The sequence below is a fragment of the Dermochelys coriacea genome, chromosome 9 (assembly GCF_009764565.3).
Source record: "Dermochelys coriacea isolate rDerCor1 chromosome 9, rDerCor1.pri.v4, whole genome shotgun sequence".
Classification (NCBI taxonomy): domain Eukaryota; kingdom Metazoa; phylum Chordata; order Testudines; family Dermochelyidae; genus Dermochelys; species Dermochelys coriacea.
This window is the reverse complement of record NC_050076.1, coordinates 5,695,823-5,710,403: the sequence shown is the minus strand read 5'-3', so window position 1 is coordinate 5,710,403 and position 14,581 is coordinate 5,695,823. Positions and strand designations below refer to the sequence as shown.

The 14,581-nt window shown below is 49.5% G+C and overlaps 1 protein-coding gene across 3 annotated transcripts in view; it reads left to right on the top strand.

Annotated features, from left to right (window-relative positions):
- LOC122455657 overlaps positions 1-14,581 on the top strand; it is a 70,663-nt gene that overhangs the window by 32,544 nt on the left and 23,538 nt on the right. The window contains exon 3 of one of the 3 annotated variants that reach the window (XM_043491753.1): positions 397-1,241. The exons of the other annotated variants lie outside the window; for them this stretch is intronic. The gene's annotated coding sequence lies outside the window, so the exon portion shown is untranslated. Of the gene's footprint in view, positions 1-396; positions 1,242-14,581 lie in introns of those variants that run through there. 3 annotated transcript variants of the gene reach the window in all.

Sequence of the window (14,581 nt, the reverse complement as noted above, 5' to 3'; positions counted from 1 at the left end):
AGTGAGATTAATGCAGGCAGCAACTGACAAGCATTCAGTAAACTCTAAACACTTTCTTTTCATTCTAACCCCTATTTTAACAATCCTAGCATACAGGTGAGCCAGACTGATTCCAGCTCTGAAGCTATCAGTGTTCCATTGAGACCTGGGGATTCTGGCATGAGCTGGCCCCTGGTCTGCCAGCGTCACACGTTGCGCTGGGCAGTGCAGTTTTAAAATTTCTTCCTAAGCAGCTGACATTAAGAAAGACAGGAAATGTGGTGCTTGATTGGGTACTGGTCTGAAGTGGAATCTCCACTGGCTGTTAGCAGTATAGTGCCTATGACACACAGGTGAATAGTTCTGATTCTATCCAGTAACGGAAGTGATGCACCTGCCCATTCTCTTTCTCTCTAGTTGGTTTGTTACATTACATTCTTGCGGTGATCTGAGAGACAACAGAAGGCTTGAATGCGAGGCCAGAATTTCCTGCTAACCCCACCAGGCTAAGCCTGGCACAGTGAACCAATGGGCTTGGGTAACTTTTGGATAACCCTAATAACTCACTTGGTTTGTCTGTTCTGTACCTGTGGAAAAGCTGTTGTGAAAAAGATGAGCTGGTTTTCTTGGCTTCCTCTGAATGCTAGTGCTGAGCACTTACCTACGGCTTTCCCTCTTCCACTTGCTGCGGCAGGATTCACTAGTGAAATCCTCACAATACTCCAAGTGAGTCAGTGCTATGATCCTCATTTTACAGATGGGGAAACTGAGGCACAGATGAATGCTATGACATGCAAGAGGCCACAGATGGAGACATTGTCTGAGTGGAAGTAGGACTCAAGGGCTCATCTGTGGTGTCTATGGAGGTACAAGGAGGCAGCCCAAAGTCTCTTCTGTTCATTAGGGGTGTATGTTATCTCTAGGGTCCTACGTAACGAGTAATATATTAGGACTGCAGCTTTTATGAATCAATTGCCTAAGTCACTTGTCATTCAAGAGTGTAAGTCTTGCTGGCTGGGAAGCTCTGCAACTGATCTCTAATCACCTAAGTGAGGACAGAGCTGCACTGCACTTAAAAGCCGGTGGGAAGATGAAAAGTGGGGTGCACGCGCTGTTGCTTTTTGGAATATGCTAACACACAGCTGTACATGATCTCAGATCACTGCCAGGCCCAGAGTGTTGTGCTCTCTCTATAAGAGTGGAGATCAATCAATCAATCAATCAATGAATCGAAGGATTACATGCCATTTTTAAAAAGAAAAGGAGTACTTGTGGCACCGTAGAGACTAACAAATTTATTAGAGCATAAGCTTTCGTGAGCTACAGCTCACTTCATCGGATGCATTTGGTGGAAAAAACAGAGGAGAGATTTATATACACACACACAGAGAACATGGAACAATGGGTTTATCATACACACTGTAAGGAGAGGTTTCAGAGTAGCAGCCGTGTTAGTCTGTATTCGCAAAAAGAAAAAGAGTACTTGTGGCACCTTAGAGACTAACAAATTTATTAGAGCATAAGCTTTCGTGAGCTACAGCTCACTGCATCGATGCATCCGATGAAGTGAGCTGTAGCTCACGAAAGCTTATGCTCTAATAAATTTGTTAGTCTCTAAGGTGCCACAAGTACTCCTTTTCTTTTTACTGTAAGGAGAGTGATCACTTAAGATAAGCCATCACCAACAGCAGGGGGGGGAAGGAGGAAAACCTTTCATGGTGACAAGCAGGTAGGCTAATTCCAGCAGTTAACAAGAATATCAGAGGAACAGTGGGGGGTGGGGTGGGAGGGAGAAATACCATGGGGAAATAGTTTTACTTTGTGTAATGACTCATCCATTCCCAGTCTCTATTCAAGCCTAAGTTAATTGTATCCAGTTTGCAAATTAATTCCAATTCAGCAGTCTCTCGTTGGAGTCTGTTTTTGAAGCTTTTTTGTTGAAGTATAGCCACTCTTAGGTCTGTGATCGAGTGACCAGAGAGATTGAAGTGTTCTCCAACTGGTTTTTGAATGTTATAATTCTTGACGTCTGATTTGTGTCCATTCATTCTTTTACGTAGAGACTGTCCAGTTTGGCCAATGTACATGGCAGAGGGGCATTGCTGGCACATGATGGCATATATCACATTGGTAGATGCGCAGGTGAACGAGCCTCTGATAGTGTGGCTGATGTGATTAGGCCCTATGATGGTATCCCCTGAATAGATATGTGGACAGAGTTGGCAACGGGCTTTGTTGCAAGGATAGGTTCCTGGGTTAGTGGTTCTGGTGTGTGGTTGCTGGTGAGTATTTGCTTCAGATTGGGGGGCTGTCTGTAAGCAAGGACTGGCCTGTCTCCCAAGATCTGAGAGAGCGATGGCTCGTCCTTCAGGATAGGTTGTAGATCCTTGATGATGCGTTGGAGAGGTTTTAGTTGGGGGCTGAAGGTGGTGGCTAGTGGCGTTCTGTTGTTTTCTTTGTTGGGCCTGTCCTGTAGTAGGTGACTTCTGGGTACTCTTCTGGCTCTGTCAATCTGTTTCTTCACTTCAGCAGGTGGGTATTGTAGTTGTAGGAATGCATGATAGAGATCTTGTAGGTGTTTGTCTCTGTCTGAGGGGTTGGAGCAAATGCGGTTATATCGTAGCGCTTGGCTGTAGACAATGGATCGAGTGGTATGATCTGGATGAAAGCTAGAGGCATGTAGGTAGGAATAGTGGTCAGTAGGTTTCCGATATAGGGTGGTGTTTATGTGACCATCGCTTATTAGCACTGTAGTGTCCAGGAAGTGGATCTCTTGTGTGGACTGGTCCAGGCTGAGGTTGATGGTGGGATGGAAATTGTTGAAATCATGGTAGAATTCCTCAAGAGCTTCTTTTCCATGGGTCCAGATGATGAAGATGTCATCAATGTAGTGCAAGTAGAGTAGGGGCATTAGGGGACGAGAGCTGAGGAAGCGTTGTTCTAAGTCAGCCATAAAAATGTTGGCATACTGTGGGGCCATGCGGGTACCCATCGCAGTGCCGCTGATTTGAAGGTATACATTGTCACCAAATGTGAAATAGTTATGGGTCAGGACAAAGTCACAAAGTTCTGCCACCAGGTTAGCCGTGACAGTATCGGGGATACTGTTCCTGACGGCTTGTAGTTCATCTTTGTGTGGAGTGTTGGTGTAGAGGCTTCTACATCCATAGTGGCCAGGATGGTGTTTTTAGGAAGATCACCAATGGACTGTAGTTTCCTCAGGAAATCGGTGGTGTCTCGAAGATAGCTGGGAGTGCTGGTAACGAAGGGCCTGAGGAGGGAGTCTACATAGCCAGACAATCCTGCTGTCAGGGTGCCAATGCCTGAGATGATGGGGCGTCCAGGATTTCCAGGTTAATGGATCTTGGGTAGCAGATAGAATACCCCAGGTCGGGGCTCCAGGGGTGTGTCTGTGCGGATTTGTTCTTGTGCTTTTTCAGGGAGTTTCTTGAGCAAATGCTGTAGTTTCTTTTGGTAACTCTCAGTGAGATCAGAGGGTAATGGCTTGTAGAAAGTGGTGTTGGAGAGCTGCCTAGTAGCCTCTTGTTCATACTCCGACCTATTCATGATGACGACAGCACCTCCTTTGTCAGCCTTTTTGATTATGATGTCAGAGTTGTTTCTGAGGCTGTGGATGGCACTGTGTTCTGCATGGCTGAGGTTATGGGGTAAACGATGCTGCTTTTCCACATATTATAACATTCAAAAACCAGTTGGAGAACACTTCAATCTCTCTGGTCACTCGATCACAGACCTAAGAGTGGCTATACTTCAACAAAAAAGCTTCAAAAACAGACTCCAACGAGAGACTGCTGAATTGGAATTAATTTGCAAACTGGATACAATTAACTTAGGCTTGAATAGAGACTGGGAATGGATGAGTCATTACACAAAGTAAAACTATTTCCCCATGTTATTTCTCCCTCCCACCCCACCCCCCACTGTTCCTCTGATATTCTTGTTAACTGCTGGAATTAGCCTACCTGCTTGTCACCATGAAAGGTTTTCCTCCTTCCCCCCCCTGCTGTTGGTGATGGCTTATCTTAAGTGATCACTCTCCTTACAGTGTGTATGATAAACCCATTGTTTCATGTTCTCTGTGTGTGTGTATATAAATCTCTCCTGTTTTTTCCACCAAATGCATCCGATGAAGTGAGCTGTAGCTCACGAAAGCTTATGCTCTAATAAATTTGTTAGTCTCTAAGGTGCCACAAGTACTCCTTTTCTTCATGGGGAAATAGTTTTTCTTTGTGTAATGACTCATCCTGTTAATCTATCCAACTATACTCTTAGCCCAGCAGAAGAATCTGTCCTATCTCGGGGCCTCTCCTTTTGCCCCTCCACCCCCACGAACATGATACAGTTCTGTGGTGATCTAGAATCCTATTTTCGACGTCTCCGACTCAAGGAATATTTCCAACACACCTCTGACCAACATATTAACCCACAGAGACCTTCCTGCCAACACTACAAAAAGAAGGATTCTGGGTGGACTCCTCCCGAAGGTCGAAACAGCAGCCTGGACTTCTACATAGAGTGCTTCCGCCGACGTGCACGAGCTGAAATTGTGGAAAAGCAGCATCGCTTGCCCCATAACCTCAGCCATGCAGAACACAGTGCCATCCACAGCCTCAGAAACAACTCTGACATCATAATCAAAAAGGCTGACAAAGGAGGTGCTGTCGTCATCATGAATAGGTCGGAGTATGAACAAGAGGCTACTAGGCAGCTCTCCAACACCACTTTCTACAAGCCATTACTCTCTGATCCCACTGAGAGTTACCAAAAGAAACTACAGCATTTGCTCAAGAAACTCCCTGAAAAAGCACAAGAACAAATCCGCACAGACACACCCCTGGAGCCCCGACCTGGGGTATTCTATCTGCTACCCAAGATCCATAAACCTGGAAATCCTGGACGCCCCATCATCTCAGGCATTGGCACCCTGACAGCAGGATTGTCTGGCTATGTAGACTCTCTCCTAAGGCCCTACGTTACCAGCACTCCCAGCTATCTTCGAGACACCACTGACTTCCTGAGGAAACTACAGTCCATTGGTGATCTTCCTAAAAACACCATCCTAGCCACTATGGATATAGAAGCCCTATACACCAACACTCCACACAAAGATGGGCTACAAGCCGTCAGGAACAGTATCCCCAATAATGTCACGGCTAACCTGGTGGCTGAACTTTGTGACTTTGTCCTCACCCATAACTATTTCACATTTGGGGACAATGTATACCTTCAAGTCAGCGGCACTGCGATGGGTACCCGCATGGCCCCACAGTATGCCAACATTTTTATGGCTGACTTAGAACAACGCTTCCTCAGCTCTCGTCCCCTAATGCCCCTACTCTACTTGCGCTACATTGATGACATCTTCATCATCTGGACCCATGGAAAAGAAGCCCTTGAGGAATTCCACCATGATTTCAACAATTTCCATCCCACCATCAACCTCAGCCTGGACCAGTCCACACAAGAGATCCACTTCCTCGACACTACGGTGCTCGTAAGCGATGGTCACATAAACACCACCCTATATCGGAAACCTACTGACCGCTATTCCTACCTACATGCCTCTAGCTTTCATCCAGATCACACCACACGATCCATTGTCTACAGCCAAGCGCTACGATATAACCGCATTTGCTCCAACCCCTCAGACAGAGACAAACACCTACAAGATCTCTATCATGCATTCCTACAACTACAATACCCACCTGCTGAAGTGAAGAAACAGATTGACAGAGCCAGAAGAGTACCCAGAAGTCACCTACTACAGGACAGGCCCAACAAAGAAAATAACAGAACGCCACTAGCCATCACCTTCTGCCCCCAACTAAAACCTCTCCAACGCATCATCAAGGATCTACAACCTATCCTGAAGGATGACCCATCACTCTCACAGATCTTGGGAGACAGGCCAGTCCTTGCTTACAGACAGCCCCCAAATCTGAAGCAAATACTCACCAGCAACCACACACCACACAACAGAACCACCAACCCAGGAACCTACCCTTGCAACAAAGCCCGTTGCCAACTCTGTCCACATATCTATCAGGGGACACCATCATAGGGCCTAATCACATCAGCCACACTATCAGAGGCTCGTTAACCTGCACATCTACCAATGTGATATATGCCATCATGTGCCAGCAATGCCCCTCTGCCATGTACATTGGTCACACTGGACAGTCTCTACGTAAAAGAATGAATGGACACAAATCAGACATCAAGAATTATAACATTCAAAAACCAGTTGGAGAACACTTCAGTCTCTCTGGTCACTCGATTACAGACCTAAGAGTGGCTATCCTTCAACAAAAAGCTTCAAAAACAGACTCCAACGAGAGACTGCTGAATTGGAACTAATTTGCAAACTGGATACAATTAACTTAGGCTTGAATAGAGACTGGGAATGGATGAGTCATTACACAAAGTAAAACTATTTCCCCATGTTTCAGAGTAGCAGCCGTGTTAGTCTGTATTCGCAAAAAGAAAAGGAGTACTTGTGGCACCTTAGAGACTAACAAATTTATTAGAGCATAAGCTTTCGTGAGCTACAGCTCATTTCATCGGATGCATTTGGATCCAAAAGCTGTAGCTCACGAAAGCTTATGCTCGAATAAATTTGTTCGTCTCTAAGGTGCCACAAGTACTCCTTTTCTATTTCCCCATGTTATTTCTCCCCCCCACCCCACCCCACGCCCCACTGTTCCTCAGATATTCTTGTTAACTGCTGGAAATAGCCTACCTTGCTTGTCACCATGAAAGGTTTTCCTCCTTCCCCCCCCTGCTGCTGGTGATGGCTTATCTTAAGTGATCACTCTCCTTGCAGTGTGTATGATAAACCCATTGTTTCATGTTCTCTGTGTGTGTATATCAATCTCCCCTCTGCTTTTCCACCAAATGCATCCAATGAAGTGAGCTGTAGCTCACACTCTAATAAATTTGTTACTCTCTAAGGTGCCACAAGTACTCCTTTTCTTTATGCCATTTTTAATCACTCTATTTTTAGAGCTGATGGGCCAGATCATCAGCTAGCGTAAATCGGTGTTGGCCCATTGATGTCAGTGGAGCAATGCCAGTTTGCACCAGCTGAGGATCTGGCTCATGTTGTCGAAGAGAGGTGAATTTTTCACTTTGCTGTGCTTGAGCCATGAAAATTCTCTCCATGGAAATGGTAAAAATGTGCTATGGTGACTCTGGGGGTGAATTAATTCTTCCGAAGAAATGGTGGGGTGGGGGGGCATCATCCCTTTTTGCTGATTCTCCCTTTAAAAGTAGTTTGGGTGCTTTGGGGGCACTTTTTTTTTAATCTTCAGCATTTTGATCTGAAGCCTCCTTGTCCAAGACAGACTATAAAAATAAAATGGAAACCAAATAAACCACCCCCAGCCCCAGTTCATTTACCGGGTATGTTTTTTACTCCATCGCTCTCAAGAAATAAAACCATCAGCCCCGACATATAATATTTCAGGTGGCTAAGGAAGAAAAAGACCTTCTGTTTTTAAACAAGGCACCTTTGATTCAGAGGCTGGATTTCATTCAAAGAAATCTAAGGTGTTTAACTTTTACCACCTCTGAGATAAATGCCACCCTTCAGAGCGGGGAACTACTTTCTATGATTTTTTTTGCAAGTGTGAACCGAGGTATGAATGCATAGATTTCAGGCATTGCCTCTCCCTCCTCAGCGGAATCGAATAAAAGGCCTTGCAATTAACAAGACTGTGTTTTAAGGACACAATGCCTTCAGGACGCTGCACAGCTCCTTGCTAAATGTGTCCGTGGTTTCATTTCAGACAGAAGTAGCACAATACAGGGCTTCTGAAGGAAAAGCAAACAGAGTTCACCAGGGAGGAAAAACTAACGAAGAATTCCAAACTGTTTGGCGGGGTTTGGAAACTGTGATGCCATCAGAGTCTTCGTTGATGAGTCTGCCCTGGAAAGAAGGGAGAAGGCTGGAGCAATTAGAGAGAGCCTCTTGTAGGCCTGATGTTTGTAAACCTCCTGATCTACTCAATGAAGCTCTGTTACCTGCTACCCGAAGAGACAATTCATGGGCAGTCGCTGCAGCTCTCTCTAGCTCAGGTACAGCTAGGGTGACCAGACAGCAAATGTGAAAAATCAGGATGGGGGGTAATAGGAGCCTATATAAGAAAAAGACCCCCAAATCAGGACTGTCCCTATAAAATTGGGACTTCTGGTCACCCTAGGTACAGCAAGAGTCCACTGCCGCTCTGTCTACACTCGGAAAAGGACCCAAAATGAGCTTCCTTGCCCGCCCTCCGCTGTGTGTGGGACAGGGTTCAACTGCTAGTATAGATGGAACCAAGCTAATCTGAACATCATTCTGGAAAGCATGATTGAGACCAGGTTTCAGACAGTAAGCTCTATATAAGGGCAAAGGATATTATCCAGGACACATGCAGCCTAGCTCATTGCAATGAGAATTTAGGATCACGTAAAATGTACATTCAGCTTTAAGACATTAGAAAGCTGTTGGATTTCATTGCTCACCGCCTACCTGAGCAGCTGTTATCGTTTGCTGAACACCCATACGCTAGTTCCATACAGGGTATGTCTACACCGCAAATCCAGGCGTGATTGTCGCACCGGTCGGCATACCTGTGCTAGTTTTAATCTAGCTAGAGTGGGTAATAATAGTAAAGCAGGGATGTCCACCTCAGTACAGGCCTGCCTGGTACCCTGGCTCTGTACTCAGCCTGCACTGATGTCTGGTCCACCACATCTTCACTACCATTGTTACCCTTGTCAGCTAGATTAAAGCCTTATGCTACAAGCACACCTGACGGTGTTTGGCAACCCGCAGACAAATAAAATAGACAAGGGCTGACGGTGCAGGTCCCCAGTCCTGCAAACATTTCCTGTGGGTGTAACTGAAGGATGGGAGTTGGCCCATGGACTTCAATGTGAAGCCTCATGTATTTCAAGTTCAATTAGAGTATGTTTGCAGGATCAGGGCCTTAGCAGAGAGGTGATGAGACAAAGAAAGAGACACAGGGAGGAAACAGGCCACGCAACGGCACCCAAGAAGGGGAGGTCGTGGTGCGGGTGGAGAGAGTCCCCACTACGGAGGGCTTAGCGAGATCCATGTCAATATAGCTAGGAGAATTCACCTAGGAAATTTGTCTCAGTTCTCCAAGGACAGGACAGAGTGGCATCACATGGATGAGTAAGGAAAAACCTTCTGGGGATGAAAAGACGTAATCCCAGAAGCACCAGTACTGAAGTATTTTCAGATGAGCAAAGAGCCTAAGATCTCAGTCGATAGGCGCTCCTGTGGGCCAGGATTATGTGGGTGTTGTACCCCCATCACAGAGCAGCGGCTGATGTCTCCTGACTCCAGCAGCTACCCTTACAGGGGCCATGGTCGGAACACAGGTTATAGCTGTAAGATCGGGAGTTGGCTCGGAGCATCCCCTCCCAGCACTCAGGGAGGAACAGGGTGGTCCCAACTTGGGTTTTGACCCCCAGGCTGAGAAGCTGCTGTAGCGAGAGATTTTACATAGCAATGTGGGCTGCTGACGCTGAGACAACTTTTAAATATTTCCTGCTGGTGCTTATTTATTGCGATTTCACTTCTCCACGGCACACCCCTGGCAAGTCTCCAGCGTGCAACAGGCTGTGCCCTGCAGGGCTGTGTTTGTTACAGAGGTTATAGCGGTAGGACCTGAAAATGAATCAAGCCTATTAGGGCTGCAGCAGAGACCTCTGAGTAGCTGGCTAACTTCACCCCCAGCCCTTGGTGACCTGTGTGCGGTGGAAAGAGGTGCAAGGACGGTTTCCTTGAATTCGGGATTTTAGCCCCAGGGCTGGCTTTAGTGGTATCTAAACCCCACCTCCATCGTCCATGCCTGGGAGCTCCTGGCTGGCCTCCTGAATCTCAAGGCAGTCATCCCTTAAGCACTGATGTTTGGACCCTTTCTGTTCTGGCAGATTGAGCACCTTCGTAATGCCAGTGCTGAGCCTGAGCTACAGAATTCTGATCCGGATCTGGACCTGGCACACGCCCACCGCCCCCCAGTGTCCTGCAGAGCTCGGAGCTGGGGGCTCAGTCCAGACCTGTCTCATGAGAACAGCTCTGCCTGCTCTGGTGGTGAGGGGCGGCCCGGGTGGGGCTTCAGCTGGCAGCTTTTCCCCGAAGTGAAGCACTAATTTGGTTATCGAAAATCCCCTGCAAAGCAGGCTCCCTGCCTCTGCCCCCAGATGGGGACGATTGACTCAGCACTTGTCAAGGGCACCAGAAATCTTTAGGTCAGAGCCTCGCTGTTTAGTCCCGACCAAATGACCCCCTCGGTAGTGCCCCAGTGGCCATTTGCCCCAGCTAGCGAGGGCTGAGCCTGGCAGCAGGAGGAACCGAAGCTGAGCCCATCTGGCTTCAGCAGAAAGCATTGCTACACCCGGGGGAACTCCCCCAGGCAGGTCCCAGGCTCGCACAGCAGAATTCAAACCCTGTTCACACCTGCACAAAGGCCCACTGAGAGCCATTCAGATGACGTTGACATTTGTGCCAGGTTGAAGCTAGCACAGGATCACTGACTGCAGCATTGCAGATGCCAGCTCCAGTTATAAATAATACTTGGCACTTCTCGAGCCCCTTCCAGCACTGTCACTCAAGGCATGTTGTTGAATTAAGCTTTGCAACTTTCCTCACCTTTACACGACAGGTCAGTATTATTACTCCTGTTTTACAGATGGGGAAACTGAGGCACAGAGGCAGTCCAAGGTCACCCGGGAAGTCTGCAGTACAGCTAGGCTCTGTGTATGGTAATGACTAGACTGTGCTTCCTGACTGCCACTGATCCCAGAGAGGGATGGACACCCACCCTCCGCCCAGGATTCTGCCTGCAGACTGTAGATCCAGACGTGGCTGCCTCTGAGATCCCATCCAGCTCCTCATAGAGAAGGCCAGAAACCCACTGCAGGAAAATGACCATGTGGGTTCAGTGCCGCTGATTCGAATGGATGGTGCGATTTCCTTCCCAACCCACTACCCCAGTGCCGATGGGCAGTTTAAGCCTGGCACGTATGAGCAGAAACCTGTGTTCTCTGGAAACCCTGCTCCGAAAGTAACAGGAGGTTCCTGGCTGAAGTGAAACTGGTGTGCAATGTGTCTGTTCGCTCAGCCACCTAGATGGCCCTCCCCAGCTTGCAGGCCCTCACTTCCTTTCCTGCGCCATATCTCCTGGGAGCAGCTGGTCAGATTCCAGAAGGGGCCCCAAGAAAGTCATCTGTGGGTAACACATGGCCCCCGGAGGAATCATCCGGCCGTATCGCTCTGCTTGCAACTGGGCAGGGCTCGTTATCAGCAGGAGAGCGGGGCTGGATCCAGAGCACCTAGGAAAAGCACCACTGTTCCCTGGAACTGAGCACATGTGACCCCCACCCCGGCCTGTGGCATGAGGAGATTGTGACGGGTCCTGCAGTTGCTATCACACTGCGGTGCCAGCCGTGGCTGCAGGGAGGCCTCCCTCCTCAGGGCCGGATTCTGCTCTTGCAACAGCACAAAGCCAGGCAACGCGTCTCTTCCCGGCCCAGTGGGCTCAGAGAGAGGTGATGGCAAGAGCAAAGTCCTGCATGAGGGAATTCGCTCCCCTCTCAATCCAAAACAGCCTGACTCAGCGACTGTGGCCCCTCATTTCACACTGTAGGGCCTGGGTGTGTGCAGGGGGCTGAGATCCCAGGCTGCCCCGTTGAGTTTGGAGACGCTGCTGATTTGCTGTTAATAAAATGACATGATGGGCCCCCAGAGCTCCGCAGAGGGGCTCTGCTCTGCTCTGTGTCAGCAGTGGCGCTAACCCAATAAACAGACTCACTCCAGAGTGACCCTGGCAGAACTGAGAGCAGCAGCTGGCCCTCTGCTCCTCTCTCCAGGGGCTTGTCACTTCCCCACAAAGTCACCTCCGGCCAGCCAGCCAGCCTCCCTCCAAGTGCCAGGAGCAGTAAAGGCCGGGGGGGGGGAGGGGGAGATGGCAGAAATCACCTTGCACTGTGGGGTGCCCATCCCGCCTCCAAGCCCGGATCGGGCTGATGTTACCTGTGCATGTTTAGAGGGACCAGCGGGGCGCACTGTGCACGGAGGCCAGCTTCTGCTGCTTCCTTAGGACTTGGGTAGACACCCCACGTCTCTGTGATCTGTGCAGATGGACTCTGTGCAATGCCAGACGGACTCCAGGGCCAAGTGCCCCTGGTGTAACAACAGCCCCAGTACAATGACATGGGGGTGGGGAGTGGATTTGCATCAACCCCATGTCTCCTGTGACAGCTCGACCCCAGCTCCTGCTCTCACTCATTGACACTGGCGCCCACCCATGGCCAATGCCGCCCGTTACACCACCCCCGGAGCGAGCCAGTCTGCCAGGCCATCACCCCCCAGTCTTCAACCACACTTGCTTGTGGCCGGCACCCTGCCCTAGCGGCTCCTCGTGGCTTTGTAGCTGCCCCGCTGTAGCCCGTCTGACTACAGAGCTGGAGCAGTGTCTCCTCATTCACACTTGGCAGCACATGGTACATTTGGGGCAATGTCAAAGATGAACTGGGGTCAGTCTGAATGAACTCCCTTGGCCTCGATGCAGTTACTCTGTATTGGCACCAGTGTAACTAAGACCAGACTTTGGCCCTTTGATGCCAACTCAGCTCTTGGAAAAGACACCCTGGAGAGTGGGCAAAGCCCTCACACACCTGCTGCAGGGGGCGGCTCGGTTGTTTCACCCTCTGAAATGTCTCTGCCTCTCTGAACTGACGATCAAGCGGGTCCCACAGTGGTTTGGCATGAGCAGGTTCCCCTGCCCAAAGCCAGGATCCTAGCCTGACATGATCCCCTTTGAGCCATAGGGTGGTCTCCTCTGGTTGGAGGTTCACACCTGTACTTGGACAATTCAGTTCTTTGTTGAGAGGGCTCCCAGGTTCCTTTTTCTCGCTGAGGTCTTGCATAGCAGCATCTGTGAGTCAGGCCTCTGCTAGGCTAGGACACTCCATCCCATCCTGGGACAGAAAGACCTGGCCTCGCTTACATACACCTGCTCCGCCTCGGGGCTGGATGACAGCAGTGCGATACACCTGGGCATGCAGCCAGCCGCCCTTAGGAAACGCCAGCTTGTCTTCAGAGCTGCATCTCAGCTCAGGAACACAGTTGCTGCAAGCTCATCAGACCAGGCCACTCCCTACACTGGCACCCCATAGAAGAGCGAGTCAAGTTCAAGGCCTCAGTCCTTATCTTCATGGTGCCCAATGGCCAGGGCCCAGGGTGTCTAACAGAGCCGAAGAAGAGTGGGGTCAACAACTCCCCACCATCAGGGGACATTTGTCCAGGGGACAAAACTTCCTTGGGGGCCGGCCCCCGGCTGTGGAACGAACTCCTCCAGGAACTAAGGTGCATCACAAACCTCCCTGCTGCCTGGCCCAAGGACCAGGGGCGTGCTGAAGATGGTGCAATGTCACTTAGCCTCACCACTGAACTTGGGTGATGTGGGGTGAAAATCCCATTGGGCACGGGGCCAGCACACCACCTGGGCACCCCACAAGTCCTTCCTGCGCCCCAAAGGCGACAGAGGCGAGGCTGAGTGAGCATACGGCATGTACATTACCGAGAGTTGGCCGTCCCTGCTCACACCCGTTAACTGACGTGTAACTCACAATGCCAGAGATCTGCACTGGTGCTGGATGGCCTACGGGTCACCTGTCCCCCACAAGCAATGACTGGCTCAGTCCTGGCAAACTCACAGCAGCAAATACGTTGCTTCCACAGAGGATAGCATGGGAGTCTCCACTGAAAGTGTGTGACTTATCAATGTTCATGATCACAATGTGATGTGTATACGGGTAATCGTTCAGAATAAGGTAACTGTACTGAATTTTATGCCCATATAGTCTGAAGATTAAAAGGAGTCACCAGGCAGTGATATCACTTGGTGATGGTCTAGTCATGCGGGATGGGGTTGCTGGTGACGTAACATACAGCTCAGTTGTTACCCTGGTCCCATCCCCGAACAGCCAATGGAAAACCATCAAAGCCAGCAGCAAAGGAGCGAAACCACTTGGAGGTGAAAAGGGAACGTGGCACCCGACAGGGGGCCCCTTGTGTGTGAATAGGGAGGAAAGCCTGTTTCAGTAGCACACCGAGTGGGGAGAGGTCCTCTGCCCCCATTCATGGAGGAGGCAGCTCGCTGAGCGGGGCTGTTCAATGAACATTTGGATCCTGGTTCCCATGTGGCCAGCCAGCTCTGCAACAGCCTGAACTTTGTGGGGAAACCTCCTTTACGAGCTAGGAAAGGGAACTATGGATAAGTGTAGGGCCTAGTTTGCGGTGGGTGATTTTGTTTTGCATCATAGCCGTTTGTTTCCGTCACTCTCTCTCGTTTTGAGTGGAATCTCCTTAAATAACCCTTCGCTGGTTTCATTACCAGTGTTGAGTGTTCCACAAGAGCTGTGGCTAAGGTAAAACTGGGGCACGCTGCTCCCCTGGGGCCAGAGGATCTGGGATTTCAGTGATTAGCTGGTATCAGGGGAGGGATTCAAGGGGATTTGGGGAGTAGGGTCACCTCTTGCTGGCAGGGCTGGGCTGGCCTAGCCC